This window comes from Carcharodon carcharias, chromosome 21, assembly GCF_017639515.1.
Source record: "Carcharodon carcharias isolate sCarCar2 chromosome 21, sCarCar2.pri, whole genome shotgun sequence".
NCBI lineage: Eukaryota > Metazoa > Chordata > Chondrichthyes > Lamniformes > Lamnidae > Carcharodon > Carcharodon carcharias.
In genome coordinates this window covers 62,844,133-62,860,793 of record NC_054487.1, presented here as the reverse complement: position 1 = coordinate 62,860,793, position 16,661 = coordinate 62,844,133, and the positions used below count along the sequence as shown (strand labels likewise).

At 41.9% G+C, this 16,661-nt stretch overlaps 1 long non-coding RNA gene across 2 annotated transcripts in view; it reads right to left on the bottom strand.

Annotated features, from left to right (window-relative positions):
- Positions 1–293: 293 nt before the first annotated feature.
- LOC121293308 overlaps positions 294–16,661 on the bottom strand; it is a 37,050-nt gene continuing 20,682 nt past the window's right edge. For both annotated transcript variants that reach the window (XR_005946487.1, XR_005946486.1), the window contains exon 5: positions 294–462. This is a non-coding gene — a long non-coding RNA (uncharacterized LOC121293308). The remainder of the gene's footprint in view (positions 463–16,661) is intronic.

Genomic DNA, 16,661 nt, shown 5'->3' with positions numbered 1-16,661 from the left:
GTTGCAATGTAAGGTATTGAATCAAATTAAATAGTCAATTTCAAACAAGACGTGTCTCAAGAAAACCTAAGAATTAGTGGTTTAAAAATGTTTATAGAAGGAATTTGAAAGAATTAAATTTTTACCTTATAAAAAAAATACTCTGAATTCTATCAGCTGTTTGAAATATTGATTTCTGATATCCTCTTCTATAACCATGCAGTTTCGTGAGTTTACCAAAACAAATTTGTGGTACAGAACAGAAAGGACAAGTTTTACTCATTGTAATTGCAAACCTTGCCACTATGGGGCAACAAAGAGCTGTATTTAATGAACATGTGAATATCTTAATACAGTATTCAAAACTCATCTGGTAATTATTTTCCTTAGTCAAATTTCTCCCATCTTCTCTCTTGGTGTTCCTGCTGAAGTGCCATCTGACTTCCAGTAACTCACCCAATGGTCAAACTTCATACATGAAGCCTAGAAAGTGAAGGGAAGCAAATGAGAGAGATATCACAGCTGAGCTCATGTCCACACAAATGTACATTCCAGCAGAGGGTCTCTGGCAGCAATAAAGAGTAGCATCCTGTCTGATTTTCTCCAGAGGTGTTGAGATCAATTTAGTGCTTCTATTGCCCACTCAATTGAAATCTGCCAACTCAGCACAAACCAGGAATAATTCTGCTGTGGTAATTATTTCTTTTAAAGACTGAAATTAGGGCAACAATATAGTTTGGAGAATACTTAGAAAAAAAACACTCAGTGATGTGACATATATTTCTGTAGTTTCTCATTTATAATCCACTAGGAGTTTACAGAATATATTTTGGTAAAAAAAAAACATACATATTAATTTAAAAACAACTGCAATCCACTCAGTGGCAGTAGTTCCAGTGTCTTAAAGTTTTCTTCCTTTTATATAAATTATTGGTGACAGACATCCACAATGTTAAGCTGTTGCTGTCTTCCTGCAGCATTTCTAGAAAAAGGCAAAACAAATACAGAGTCTGTCATAATTTATATTATATATTGTGAATGTGTAAATTGTGATTTTCTGAAACATAGAAAATATATGGCACAGGAGGAGGTCATTCATCCAATCATGTCCATACAAGTCAAAAATAAGCTATCCAAACAAATTCCACTTTCCAGTTCTTGGTCCATGCCCCTGTACGTCATGGCACTTTAAGTGCATATCTAAGTTTTTTAAATGCAATGAGGGATTCTACTTTTACCACTCCTTCAAGCAGAGAGTTCCAGGCCCCCATCACTCTTGATGTAAGAAAAAAAGTCCTCCCACGTTTTCCCCACTCCTTCCAATTACTTTATATCTATGACTCATGCTTATTGATCTCTCTGCTCAGGGAAGGAGTTCCTTTCCACTCTGTCTAGATTCCTCATAATTCAAGGAATCACTTGCTAAACTGTCATTATGGTCTGATATATATTTAATTATGATCACACTTTAGCTAAATGCAACATTTCCAAATGTCATCAAGGATACTTTGAGAAAATTAAAGATACCATACAGCAGAAATCAGTACACAAGTGGTTATGGCAGCAATAGAATCAAATTGGGTGGATAAAGTAAACCAGTTGATCCATCATGCCTGTCCCATCCATCGTCTAACCCAGCCGTCTTTCTCTGCCACCTGTCCCTCTCCTTCCTCCCTCACCCCCATCTTCCTTATTTTATTGGAGATACATCCCACTCAAAGGAACTTATCTTGATCCTTTTAAAACATTTATAACAAATCTGCACTCACCACCTGTACTGGTAATTTGTCACAGAGGCTGCACAAAGGAAAACTGCCTGGCCTCTAACCTAACTCTGTTGCCATAGCTTATGCAGGTGCTTCCAAATCTGCTTCCCAATGTTAACCCAAGTAACCTATTAACCTGGGCAGAAACTATTCAATCATATCCTCTCAAAGTTTACATTTCTCCAAAGAAAAAGGCTTCAACTCCAATCCCTTCCAGATAACTAGGAATCCTTAAAGGGTGGAATTGTCCCAGATTTGTACTCAGTGTAGTAGGAAGTGTGAGAAAAGATGTTTTACCCGCTGGACGCAATGGTGGGTTTTCGTGCTATATCGTCTGCTTCCCACCTCATTAATTATGCAGCCAAAGGAAACGCACCGTCTCGCTGGTAGGCAGTCTTTGAATTGCCCGCCACATTGTTATCTCACCCTTTCCTCATTCTGGGTGCCATATCTAAACACCAGCCATGCACACAGTTCTCAATTTTTGCAGTCCAGGACTGCTCCAGTGAAGACATGGCCCTGAAAGCCAAGAAAAGTTCAGCGACCCATCACTGAACTTTTGGAGGCCTGGCTTGATATTTTCCATCCCCACTCTAGCTGCAGGGGGTCCAGCACTCTCACCACTCTGGCTTGGGAGGCATTGGCAGTGGTGGTCAGTGCCAATGCTGCACAGAAGAGGTTGGCAATCCAGTGCAGAAAGGGGATGAATGATCTCATACATGCCACCATCATAAGGCAACCATCTTCATCACTCCAAACGCTCACACTCAAATCACACATTCACTGGCATCTCTCTCACTGCCAGCTCAAGGGACATCACCACTTTATCTCTCTCTCACTCACCTCCAACTGGCCTCATCTCCTTTGGAGACTGCCTTCTCAGTCCAGATAATCTTGCAGCCACTTGCACAGATCAATATGTGCCCCCATGCATAACCTGGGATACCCCCCTTTCCCTATACAGCCTTCGCCCTGCAGCCTCTTCCCTTGTCTGAGGCCACTTCTCCCCCTTCCCCAAGTAAGCCCCAGCCCTGCAGCCATTGAAAAGCCACCGCCGGCTTACAGCATGTCTGGTGGATAGAGACCTGCCTGCGAGCCCCACTGAAAGTGATGTGGTGCTGCGTGTGAAGCCTGGCGCTGATGACAAGAGTGCTGCTTGAAGCAAGGTGGCCAAATAAACCTTGACATTCCTAACGATGTGCATGTTGCTTATGTACAGTTGTGAAATACATCGACATGATTGCCCGGATGATCCAGCGCAGGGGGATGATTCCAGCGAGCAGGGCTTATAATGAGATGCTAAAGTATTGAAATTAGGTTCCCAACATGCGGCGGCAGGAAATGCAGCCCGCCACTGACGGGCAGAGAGGATTATTGCAAACTGGTTTCATGACCGTGTACAACCGATGTTTGGCCTTCTCGCCATATTGTTCGCTTATGCCCACCATGATACCTGCCAGAGTGAAAAATTCTGGCCAAAGTGTCAAACAGTGGCTCTCCTCTGAATGCTTGATATTTCCCACCATCTAAAGGGACAAAAGGTAAAATATTCTATATGCAACTAGACCAGGACCTTACACAAGGTAAGAATTATACATTTGGTCTTGTATTTAATTGTCTCACCTATGCATCTTTACTTCTAATTCAATATCACAATATCCTTGTAAAGGTCATAAAAAGATATGATCAAACAGCGAAGTACTCGCATGTACTTTGCAGAAGAATCAGATGGTCTTCAGTCTTAGAAACTATGGCATCCAATTTTCATGATGTTAACTTACAGACTAAAAGTACAAGTAAATGCTCATTGAAATGAATTATTCTAGTGGGGTATAATTCCATGGACAATTGACAGAAATCTGGTTCCTTGTTCAATATTCAGCCATAGCGGAATGACAGAACAGTCCAAACTTATCCTTGCAAAAAGTCCATATGCGCACGCTTTCCAGTAAGTTTCTGGACATGGAGCAGGATTTGGATTATATTGTCTTCACCTACTGGGGGCTGCTGAAATAAACCGGCATTCCCATTGCTGTCCTGACAGTTCAATTAATTCAGCAAAGAGCAGGGATTGAAGTTGACCTCCCTGATCTACTAAGCAATACCGCAGTACTAGGAAAGCTCAAAATATGCAAAATAATTTCCATTTCTTCCTTATACAGTAGCCAGCATAAAACCAAAATGACACCGCGTAATTACATCAGCAAACTAAGCTAATAAAAAGAACACTTTTCAACTGATTCCCATCATATTTCTTGTGTGGAAGAATATCAGATTCCTGAGAATTTGTTACCATGGCGTGATGCAGCCTGTGTTCTAGTGATTTCCTAAATTCATTTTAATATCATGTGAAATATTGATAATGTTCCCATTGTGTAGCACATTGCCCAGATATCCCATTCTCCATATAACAAGGGGCACTACTCATGCATCACTTACGTTCTACGATATACATTTTATTGAAGAAAAAAGTGCAGAGCATGAGTTTTTAATCTTAAAATCCAGTTTTAGAAGTTTGCCCTGGTGTAGTAAAACAATACAAAGAGTGGTTTGTCTTGGGAAACTATTCATGATGACCTGTATGCCAACTGATTGTGTTGTGCCAGTAAGCATAACCCGATTACTTTGTGTTATTAAGTACTAAGAACAGAGCATTTCCTTTTTGCATTGGTAATGAAATCAAAGGCAAATTCTGGGCCAGCATTGACTCATTGATCCTTAAGTAAGCAGTAACATCAACGGTACGTGATAGTAGGCATTATCAATTGTACCAAGCAAACAATGACCCAAATATGAGTACACTGACTTCGCGATTTCTGAACTCATACCCAGTTCTGTAAAGAAAAGCAGTACACAAGTGACTTCTACATTATGGTTGCCACTGCTTTCTGACACATGGATCCTATTTGGCTGCTGGCAGCACCACTGAAAATAAATATACTGGTCTTCACAAATCCAATAACATGAGTGATCCAGGTTTTATTAGATCAGCTATTAGCTCTCTGAACATTATAGATGTTCTGATATCTATGTGCAGTGACCAATGTGTCAGTGATTCACAAAGAATTTGTGTGTCAGTGATGGAAGGAGTTGCATGTGGAGATAGGCACCATTGTAACAAGTTAAAGCAGGACAGCAGCACACAGGTTTCTCTCTTGAAAACTTGGAAGAGCCCAGCTCCAGCATAAAAAACCCTGCAGAGGTGTTTTTATTTTTTTTCAGGACGTGGGGGAGGGTGGGAAGAACAGCAGCTCTGATTTTCCACATTTATCCCCTAGGTGTCCTGAAGCCCACTCATATCTTGTCCAAGCAGTCATGTCACGTACAAGCTTAGGTGGTGACTGATGACAACTGTGGAAGACGTTATAGCTGACGCCGACCTCACATGCATTTTTTAGCAGTTCATTCAATAGTAACTTTGAAAGGGAATCTAGTTGCTTTTTGTCCTCCCTAAGATACAATACTGAGGCCAGTTGCTACCCTGGCTGTGATCAGCTAAAGTAGTATTAGCTGCGATCAGTACGACACTGATTAATACCATTATGTTGCAGTAAGGACAAACAGAACCTGTGGCACTACACCAGCTCACGAGAGAATATCACATACCACCACATTATTCTCATTTTAAGTAGGTGGATTGAACATTCATTATCAACTGAGATTCAAACTATAAATGAATAGACAATTTACATGTAAATGAAGGGTATTCAGTGAAAACAAATATACAGTAATATTTAAACTTTCTATTCCTAATAAATCATAATAATAATGACGCTTTCTCCATTCTATCTTTCTATGTACATTGAACTGAGAAAATGGAGTCTTCTTACATGGTGAACCACAGATTCAATGTGGCTCAGTTTGTCTGCTAGTTACAGACTGCAAACTAATTGAGCTATGCAAATACAGACCTGTAATTAGAAATCTCTGGTCCAGAGTTATCATTCATAATAACTTTAGGCAATCATTGAACCTTCCTCCTTCTCTCAAACTTCTGAGGCACCAGTCAACCAGAAGTATTACCTAAACTGGGCTAATTCATTCATCATTGGCAGAAACAGTGGAATTACCAATGAAGACCTGTCACAACAAAAGACCTTTACATATTTTTTCTCAATCATTCCAACAATCTTTGAAAAAGACAAACAGGATTCTAGATTATATATTGAATTGGTGGTGCAATAATCGTGTTGTCGGCAAATTGATGCTGATGTTACATTCACTCAACACTAATGTATTAATCTCCGCTTTGCTTGACAGGAACTAAAACTTAGATGTGTATTAATTGACCTTTGACACTATTTCTGTTTCTTGCAGCAACAGCTCTCACAAACTATACTTATCCCTGTGTGCATTTCACTAGCAATAAGGAATTCAAATCAATAATCTGATGCAGGAAAAAATGTTTCTTTGTTGCACTGATATTCAGTAAACTCCATCACAGATCACTATTTTTGCTAACTTAATATTTTATTATACATATTGTTTGCTATTCCAAATAAATTTTTGACAAGATGCAACTGAACCCACCACACCACACACTCAGTATGTGGTACTTTTGATGTCAGCTTCAAAACCCAGCCTGGTCCCAATATATCCAATTCAGCCCCTTCTGTCTAATGTGGAGCCTGAAACACTCAATGTGTCTGCGCCTCATTTGCCTTGATCTCTTTGCTTTCTTTCATCCTTTTTTGCACAGTATTCTTCAACGTACTATACATTAGTGAAGAATATCCTCTTGTCTTCATCTGTTAGCGAAGGATTTCTATCAATCATATGCTATCATTAGCCAAGATAGCATAGATGAGTTCCTGTGAGTAATTATTATTTCCTATGATAAAGTGCTTTGCTGTTTCAGGATGACTTAGCTAATCTAGGCTGAGAATAAATAAAATTTAACCACAAATACCTGGTAACCACAGAGTCACAAAACAAACATCTCAATGGCTGCCATCCAATTCTACTTTCTTAAAAAGGAATTGTAGATGAAGTTGGTTGAACATTCAATTCCTAAAACCTTTGGATTTCAGCTGGCCAAGTTTGATGAATTTCCAGCTGAGGTCATTAGAGGGATTGTTAGTACTTTTTTTTATTCATTCATGGAATGTGGGCTTCACTAGCTGGGTCAGCATTTATTGTCCAACCCGAATTGCCCTTGAGAAGGTGGTGGTAAGCTGCCTTCTTGAACTGCTGCAGTAAATGTGGTGTAGTTACACCCACAGTGCTGTTAGGAAGCGAGTTCCAATATTCTGACCCAGCGACAGTGAAGGAATGGCCAAGTCAGGATGGCGAGTGACTTGGAGGGGAGCTTCCAGGTGTTAGTGTTCCCATCTATCTGCTGCCCTTGTCCTTCTAGGTGGTAGTGGTCATGGGTTTGGAAGGTGCTGTTTAAGGAGCCTTGGTGAATTCCTGCGGTGCATCTTGTAGATGGTACACACTGCTGCTACTGTGCGTCAGCAGTGGAGGGAGTGAATGTTTGTGGATGTGGTGCCAATCGAGCAGGTTGCTTTGTCCTGGATAGTGTCAAGCTTCTTGTGTGTTATGGGAGCTGCACTCATCCAGGCAAGTGGGGAGTATTCCATCACACTCCTGACTTGTACCTTGTCGATATTGGACAGGCTTTGGGGAGTCAGGAGGTGGGTTACTCGTCGCACGGTTCCTAGCCTCTGACCTGCTCTTGTAGCCACAGTATATGGCTAGTCCAGTTCAGTTTCTGGTCAATGGTAACCCCCAGGATGTTGATAATGGGGTATTCAGTGATGGTAATGCCGTTGAACATCAAGGGGCGATGGTTAGATTCTCTCTTCTTGGAGATGGTCATTGCCTGATGAATGTTATTTGTCACTTGTCAGCCCAAACTGGATATTGTCCAGGACTTGCTGCATTTGGACATGGACTGCTTCAGTATCTGAGGAGTCAGGAATGGTGCCAAACATCGTGCAATCGTCATCGAACATCCCCACTTCTGACCTTATTATAGAAGGAAGGTCATTGATGAAGCAGCTGAAGCTGGGTGGGCCAAGGACACTACCTTGGGGAACTCCTGCAGTAATGTCCTGGACCTGAGATGACTGACCTGCAGCAACCACAACCACCTTCCTTTATGCTGGGTATGATTCCAACCAGCAGAGAGTTTTCCTCCTGATCCCCCTTTACCCCAATTTTGCTAGGGCTCCTTGATGCCACGCTCAATCAAATGCGGCCTTGAGGTCAAGGGCAAGGTCAAGGTCTGTCAAGGGCAGTCACTCTCACCTCACCTCTGGAGTTCAGCTCTTTTGTCCATGTTTGAACCAAGGTTTTAATGAGGTCAGGAGCTGAGTGTCCCTGGTGGAACCCAAACTGGGCATCAGTGATCAGGTCATTGCTAAGCAAATGCCACTTGATAGTACTATTGATGACCTTCCATTACTTTACTGATGATGGAGAGTAGACTGATGGGGCGGTAATTGGCCGGGTTGGATTTGTCCTGCTTTTTGTGTACAGGCCATATCTGGGCAATTTTCCACATAGCCGGGTAGATGCCAGTGTTGTAGCTGTACTGGAACAACTTGGCTAGGGGCGTGGCAAGTTCTGGAGCACAAGTCTTCAGTACTATTGCTGGAATATTGTCAGGGCCCATAGCCTTTGCAATATACAGTGCCTTCAGCCGTTTCTTGATGTCACGTGGAGTGAATCAAATTGGCTGAAGACTGGTATCTGTGATGCAGGGGACCTCCTGAAGAGGTCTTGAAAGAGGAATCTTTACAATGGGAGTGAAGAGAAAGAATGAACATCAGTGAATTCTTGCCCTCGGCAACATCAACTATAGACCTGGAATCACCTCCCATTGCTAATTCTGAAAATACCTCTACTTATCACCACCTCTTGCAATTCCTCCACTATTTTTGTGCTGTAAGATTGCTTGTCTGACATCCTTTCTTGAATGAGCAATAATTTCCACCACCTAAACATTAGACAAACCAAAGCCATCATTTTTGGTCCCCACCACAAACTTCTTACCCTTCTACCAATTTGGCTGCTATTCTGGACTTCTCCCCCACCATGAATGCCAACCTCCCCAGGACTTTGTTTGCAGCCAGCTGGACACTCTCCAGGCCACCTGACATCGTGCATTCCTGAATCCGGCAAGATGCATTCAGCCACCTTGCTGGTTCTTATTTAAATGAGGCCCAGGCTTTGAAATAAATCCAGCCTCGTTGTGTTTGCCAGGGCAGCTGGCCAGGGCACTGCCACTGCCAGCTGCCTGTAAGTTAAAATCTATTCTTCTCATCCATCCCTTTGTCACTTCTAGAATCGATTATTCTATTGCTCCCTGGCCAAGCTTACATCCTTCATTCTCTATAAATCTCAGCTCATCCAGTCTGCATTCTATCCAATTCCAGCTCCTGTTCACTCATCACCTTTATTCTTGCAGACTACACTGACTCCTTTTTCCCCAACAACTCAAATTTAAAATCATAATCCTCATAATTAGATCTCTTCTTGATCTCACCTTCCTGACCTCGACAACCCTGAGCCCCCTAAACTTTATGTTCCTCGGACATTGGACTCTTCTCCTCCCTTTGCCTGGCTAACCTTTCATCTTCTATCCTCCATAAACTTGAACTTATCCAATGCTCTGCTTCCATGTCCTAATGCGCACCAGGTCCTATTCACCCCTGAATTCACTGACTTACGGTTGGTTCCCTGTCCAGCGACAACTCAATTTTAAAAAGAACCAATTTTACTTGCTCCAGTAGCCCAAGAATCCAGTGGAATAAAAATCAGGCCATCTCCTACCACCTGCTCGCCTCTACTACCCCATTTCTTTTTCTTCTTATAACTATTTTTCTGCAATATCTTCCTCAGATCTGCCAGTTTTGTTTCAGATTTCAGCAACTTCAGTTTTTCTTCATGATAAAACATTATTAATCCCAGACCTGATTCGAAATTCCAATCTTGTCCATATGCACATCCATCCTGAAGGTATCACTTTCTAGTATTAAACTCACGTCTTGAAGCTCCCATACAAATAAAATCAGTATCAGAGCGGTGCAGATTTTTTTGAGACATCTATTTGCCCATACTGCACTGTTATTTTATGGTTGAAGCCCTTTTTAATGATGCAACAATAATTCAGTAAACAAAAACATGAACAATATATTTAATCTAACAACATTGCTTCTGCAGCAATAACCTTTTATTGAATCTAAATTTCAACAGCTCTTTGTAGCAAAGGTTAATTTTACTGGTTGCTGATCTCCAAATACAAGGGTCATTTATAATAATCTTGGTGGTTTTCCATTTTGTTTCCTCCAGATGAAAGGTTCAAATTGACACGTAAAAATAAAGTTTGGACATACTCTTTAAATGAGGTCACTGGATGTTACATAAACAAAACCAGTACCACATCGTTAACATCAATCTTATTTGTTTAGGAGACTGAAAAGCACTCCTGAACACTGGAATTGTTGAACAGGATCTGAAAGAAGTATCAAATGAAAAGTGACTCAAATGTTGCAATTTTTTTCCATTTTTCCTTTCCTAACTAAAAATCACCATCACATCAAACTCTAAAGACAATGGTTAAATCTTTGTAACATATTTGATCATAGAAAAGCAACTTTAATGCTGCTGAATAAAACAGGAATTCTATATGGTGAGCATAGCAAATATCATTGGTTACAATTAATAAAAACTGTTCCAAAGAGCAGGACAAACTATTTGGGGGGGGAAATTCAACTTATGGCCACTCGTTTTGTTCCTGTAAAATGAGGATTATGTCTCTGATCTTTGAGGCACAATCTGTGTGCCTGATCTGGTCCAAACTCCATCTTCAATTGGGTGGGTTTTTAGTTGTCCAGGATTTCTTAAATATGCCTGAAATGGGCATTAGGGCCCTTAAATACAAATCAGCATTCCGCATCTGTTGTAAGACTATGAATATGAAATTGAGGTCTTCAGAAGTTGCCTAGCCAGCAGTATTTAAAGGGATTGCTGGAAAACATGCAAAAAATAATCGGAATATTAGCACTGTCTGCTTAAGGGTTAAATAATATTGAAACATCTATTTTTAGTCTTTAAAGAACCCATGGGATCCAAGGCAAAGTGGCACATTGGATCCAATATTGGCTGAGAGGCAGGAAGCAGAGGGTGATGGTAAAGGGATATTTCTATGACTGGAAGTCTGTTTCCAGTGGGGTTCCTCAGGGCTCAGTGCTGGGGCTCTTGCTGTTTGTGGTGTACATAAATGATTTGGACTTAAATGTAGGGGGTATGATCAAGCAGTTCGCGGATGACAAAAATTGGTAGGGTGGTAGTAGTGAGGAGGATAGCCGTAAGCTGCAGGAGGATATCAATGGACTGGTCAGATGGGCAGAGCAGTGGCAAATGGAATTCAACCTGGAAAAGTGTGAGGTAATGCACTTAGGGTGGGTTAACAAGGCAAGGGATTACACTATGAATGGTAGGACCCTGGAAAGTAAAGAAGATCGGGGGACCTTGGTATACATATCCACAAATCCCTGAAGGTAGCAGGGCAGGTGGATAATATGGGTAAGAAGACATATGGGATACTTGCCTTTATTAGCCAAGGCATATAATACAAGAGCAGGGAGGTTATGCTGGAGCTGTTTGGGACACAACTGAAGTACTGTGTGCAGTTCTGGCCACCACATTATAGGAAGAATGTGATTGCACTGGAGAGAGTGCAGAGGAGATTTACCAGGATGCTGCCTGGGCTGGAGGGTTTGAGCTATGAGGAAAGATTGGATAGGCTGGGTTTGTTTTCCTTGGATAAACAAAGGTTGAGAAGGGACCTGATAGAGGTGTGTAAGATTGAGGGCCATAGATAGGGTGGATAGGAAGGCACTTTTTCCATTAGTAGAGGGGTCAATAACCAGGGAGCATAGATTTAAGGTAAGAGGTAGAAGGATAAGAGGGGAGTTGAGGAAAAAATTTTTCACCCAGAGGGTGGTGGGAGTCTGGAACTTACTGCCTGAAAGGGTGGTTGAGTCAGAAACTCTCGTAACATTTAAGAAGTATTTAGATATTCACTTGCAATGCCATAGCCTCCAGGGCTATGGGCCAAGCTCTGGAAAATGGGATTAGTGTAGGTGGATCTTTGTTAACCGGCATGGACACAATGGGCCGAATGGCCTCCTGTGCTGTAAATGTCTATGAGAGTACAGATTAGTTTAAAAATCATCAAATCCCAACCAATTAAATATTCATTTTAAGTTTATCACTAAAGAGTCTAACTGAAAAATAATGTTGTGAACAACAGGATTCATTTTAATTGCTGAAATACATTGAACATTTTACACATCACACATAATTTTTAAAAGTTTCAAAATTTTTAAGTACAATCGTCATTTGATTGTCTTGAGTTACAGTTTGGAGCACAATATCAAAAGTTCTGTGTAAAAAGCTAGATATGTAAGTTTACAGTGTGAAAATTTGCAAGAATCATGGTTTTGAGGTCTTTTAAATCTTGAATTAAAAGAACATAAGAACTAGGAGCAGGAGTAGGCAATTCAGCCCCTTGAGCCTGCCCCGCCATTCAATATGATCGTGGCTGATCTCATTTCGGCCTCAACTCCAATTTCTTGCTCTCTCCCCATAACCTTTCAACCCGTTACTAATTAAAAATCTGTCCATCTCCTCCTCAAATTTATTCGGCGTCCCAGCATCCACTGCACTCTGAGGTAGTGAATTACACAGATTCATGATCCTTTGAGAAAAGTAATTCCTCCTCATCTCTGATTTAAGTCTACTACCGCTTAGCCTAAAACTATGGCCTCCCATTCTAGAATGCCCCACAAAGGGAAATATCCGCTCCACGTCTACTTTGTCTAAACCCTTTAGCATCTTATATACCTCAATTAGATCTCCTCTCATCCTTCTAAACTCTAGCGAATTTGGGCCTAAACTGCTGAATTTCTCCTTATAAGACAAGACCCAGGAATCAATCTAGTGAACCTCCTCTGAACCGCCTCCAATTCAACTACATCCTTCCTCAAGGGGACCAAAACTGGGCACAGTATTCCAGGTGCAGTCTCACCAATGCCTTGTACAGTTGCAACAACACTTCCCTATTTTTATACACTATTCCTTTAGCAATAAATGCCAAAATTCCATTTGCCTTCCTTATTATCTGCTGTACATGCATACTAGCTTTCAGCGATTCATGCAGGAGGACAACTAGATCTCTCTGCACTGAAGCATTCTGAAGTTTCTCTCTATTTAAATAATAAGGCGCCTTTTTATGCTTCCAACCAAAATGGTTAACCTCACACTCATCCACATTAAACTCCATCTGCCAAATTTTGGCCCATTCACCTAACCTGTCCATATCCATTTGTAAATTTTTTATTTCTTCATTGCAACTTACTTTCCCACCTATTTTGGTGTCATCTGCAAATTTAGCTATGGTACATTCTATCCCTGAATCCAAGTTATTAATATAGATTGTAAATAGTTGAGGCCCAAGGACCAAACTCTGTGGCACCCCACTAGTTACAGCTTGCCATCCAGAAAAAGACCCATTTATCCCGACTCTCAGTTTCCTGTTGGTTGGCCAAACCTCTATCCAAGCTATTATATTACCCCTAACTCCGTGTGATCTTACCTTGAGTATTAATCTTCTGTGCGGCACCTTATCAAAAGCCTTCTGGAAGTCCAGATATACTACATCTACAGGATCTCCACTCTCCACTTTGCTTGTCACATCTTCAAAGAACTCTAGCAAATTAATCAAACACGATTTACTCTTCATAAAACCATGCTGACACTGATGGATTGCATTTTGACTTTCCAAATGCCTCATTACTACTTCCTTAACAATGGATTCCAAAAATTTCCCAACAACAGACGTTAAACTAACTGGTCTATAGTTTCCTACTTTCTGCCTCCCCTCCTTTTTGAATAAGGGCATTATTTTAGCATTTTTCCAATCCATTGGAACCTTTCCAGAATCCAGGGAACTTTGGAATATTATAGCCAATGCACCCACTAGCTCCGCTGTCAGGTAGTAATCCGGAGATTATTACCTTTTTGGTTCTGCTTTCTAATTTAGCCCCTAGCTGCTTGTATTCCCTCAGAAGAAACTCTTTCCTCATTCTACCTATATCGTTGGTACCTAAGTGGACCACAACAACTGAATTTTTCCCCTCTCACTCCAAGTTCCTCTGCAGCCCAGATGCGATATCCTTAACCCTGGCACCAGGTAGGCAACACAGCCTTCGGGATTCTCAATCCTGGCTACAGGGAACAGTTTCTATTCCCCTAACTATACTATCCCCGATTACAACTACATTTCTCCTTTCTCCCTCCACTTGAATGGCTCCCTGTACCACGGTGCTATGGTCAGTTTGCTCACCCTCCCTACAGCCCCCACTCTCATCCACACAGGGAGCAAGAATCTCGAACCTGTTGGATAAGGGCAGGGGCTGAGGCTCCTGCTGTGCTACTTCCTGGATCCGTCTACCTGCCTCACTCATAGTCACACCCTCCTGTCCCTGACCACTGGCCGAATTTAAGGTAGTTAATCTAAGGGGTGTGACTGTCTCCTGAAACACAGCGTCCAGGTAACTTTCCCCCTCCCTGATGTGTCGCAGTTTCCGAAGGTCAGACTCCAGCTCATCAACTCTGAGCTGGAGTTCCTCGAGCAACCAACATTTGCTACAGATGTGGTCACTAGGAACCACAATGGGGTCCAGCAGCTCCCATATCATGCAGCTACAACACATTGCCTGGCCCTGCATCTCTATGTTATTTCATTAGTTTTTCAATTTGTTTTAAAGTTTCCTGCTGTTCTTTAGTTTATCAATCTGTAAAATATTTCCCCTATTTACCTTTAATCTGAAAGCAAGTTAGAATAGAGATTCAAAATACACTTTTTAAAATCAACTGGAACTCACTCTCTTTGCTGAGTTGAAGCTGAAGTGTTAGGCCTCCGATCCAGGGCACAGTATTCACCTTTAATCTGAAATTAACTTAGAATAGATAGTTCAAACTAGCCGCTACTTACCAACCAATTAACTTACGGTTTTCCTGTGATGTCACTCTTTGTTTTTTTCACTCAGCAACAGGGACTGTAGAGGACTCTCTTCCCAGACTGCTTCACGGCGACAGTGACTGCAGAGGACACTCTTCCCAGACTGCTTCATGGTGACGGTGACTGCAAAGGACACCCTTCCCAGACTGCTTCATGGCGACAGTGACTACACAGAACACTCTTCCCAGACTGCTTCACAGTGATGGTGACTGCAGAGGACACTATTCGCAGACTGCTTCACACGATGATGGTGACTGCACAGGACACTCTTCCCAGACATAAGCATGCCTGTTTAATCTTTATAATCCAATCTTCTATGTAGGATTGTTTATTTTTATTGAAATGCCTAATTTTCTACTTAATTTTGAAAAGCAATTAATTATCAAGCATTGGACTTCAGTTAAACTACATTACTAGTCAATCTCCACAAGACCAATTCATTTGTTCACCAGGTGTGGGCGTCACTGGCTAGACCAGCATTTATTGCCCATATTGCTGATGTCAAGAACAATTAAAGGGAGAAGTGGTTTATTCAAATTTACCCTCCGCTACTTGCAGGACCTGTTTTCCATATGTGAATGCTCCAGTGCTTCACCTGCCACCTGCTGAACTCACACGATGTGGCACTAACCAGCACAAAAGGCCCCCTCACCAGTGGTATTTAAAGGAATCTTGCGGTGCTTACAGGTTCTTTGCTGGTTTCGAATTTCCAGCTGCTGAATAACTTCTGAATGTCTTTTATCATACTGGAAAGTTCTATTTGTGTAAAAAGAGAAGGATTTTGCTGCTTTTGTACTGTTATTGCCTGCCTTAGAAATCGCCTGGTTGTAGTCATGGGTGGTCTCGTTGGGCTGTCTTTGGATGAGGGAGCAACAAGGAAGACACCACACAGCAGGAGCAGCTGCCAGAAGAGAGACAAGGAGGAGTGCACTACACAGAGACCAAAATCACAGTGGGTATTCAGGGAGAACTTTGCATACACGAACTTCATTCAGGACCAAAGACTCAGGAGACTTCACTGAGCCAAGGAAGCTGTCACTGAGCTATATTGCCTGCTGCAGCCACTACTTAAGTCTCAAACCACAGCATAGACAACACTGTCTGTAGCTGGCAAGGTTATGAATCTTTGGAATTCTCTGCCCTAGGAGTCTGTGGAGGCTTAGTTGTTTATTATGTACAGGACTGAGATCTATAGATTTCTGCATATTAAAAACATCAAGGATATGGGGATAATGCCAGAAAATGGTGTTGAAGTAGAAGATCAGCCCTGATCTCATTGAATGGTGGAGCTGGCTTGAAGGGCTGAATGGCCTACTCCTGCTCCCATTTCTTATGTTCATATGACAAGCTAATAAGTACAAGACTACTTGGATGCATCTAAGGTCAAAACTGTGACATATGATTGCCTACATCATTGTGCATCAGAAGGATCTCCAGGATGTATGAATTGCCCTTGCAATGTGAGGTGCAGAATGTTGGACAGATCACAGAACTAATCAGAGAAATTCTCAACTTGCAATTTGCTGCAACTCAATGCAAGCAACCAAAAGTCATCAGAGCCCCTTTCAATATGGCTAAAGTGAGTAACATTGCTTGCTACAATTAATTTCACAACACACTTGATCAAAAACTCAAAGCTAGCATACCCCTAGTTGGAGACTGCATTGAGAAGTGGAGCAAATCTAAAGACATTCCAAGCTCCAGGGCAGTGTATCTGGGGGGTACCACAAAGATGCCCAGGGGGAACACCACCCCCCTGACCCCCGCCGGAGGTTCCCAGGTAAGGATTGCAAGCCAACTGCCGGTAAGTGCAAACTACCACCCCCCTCACGGGACTAACCGCCACCTCCCCCACTCCCCCACCACCCCACCCCCCCCCC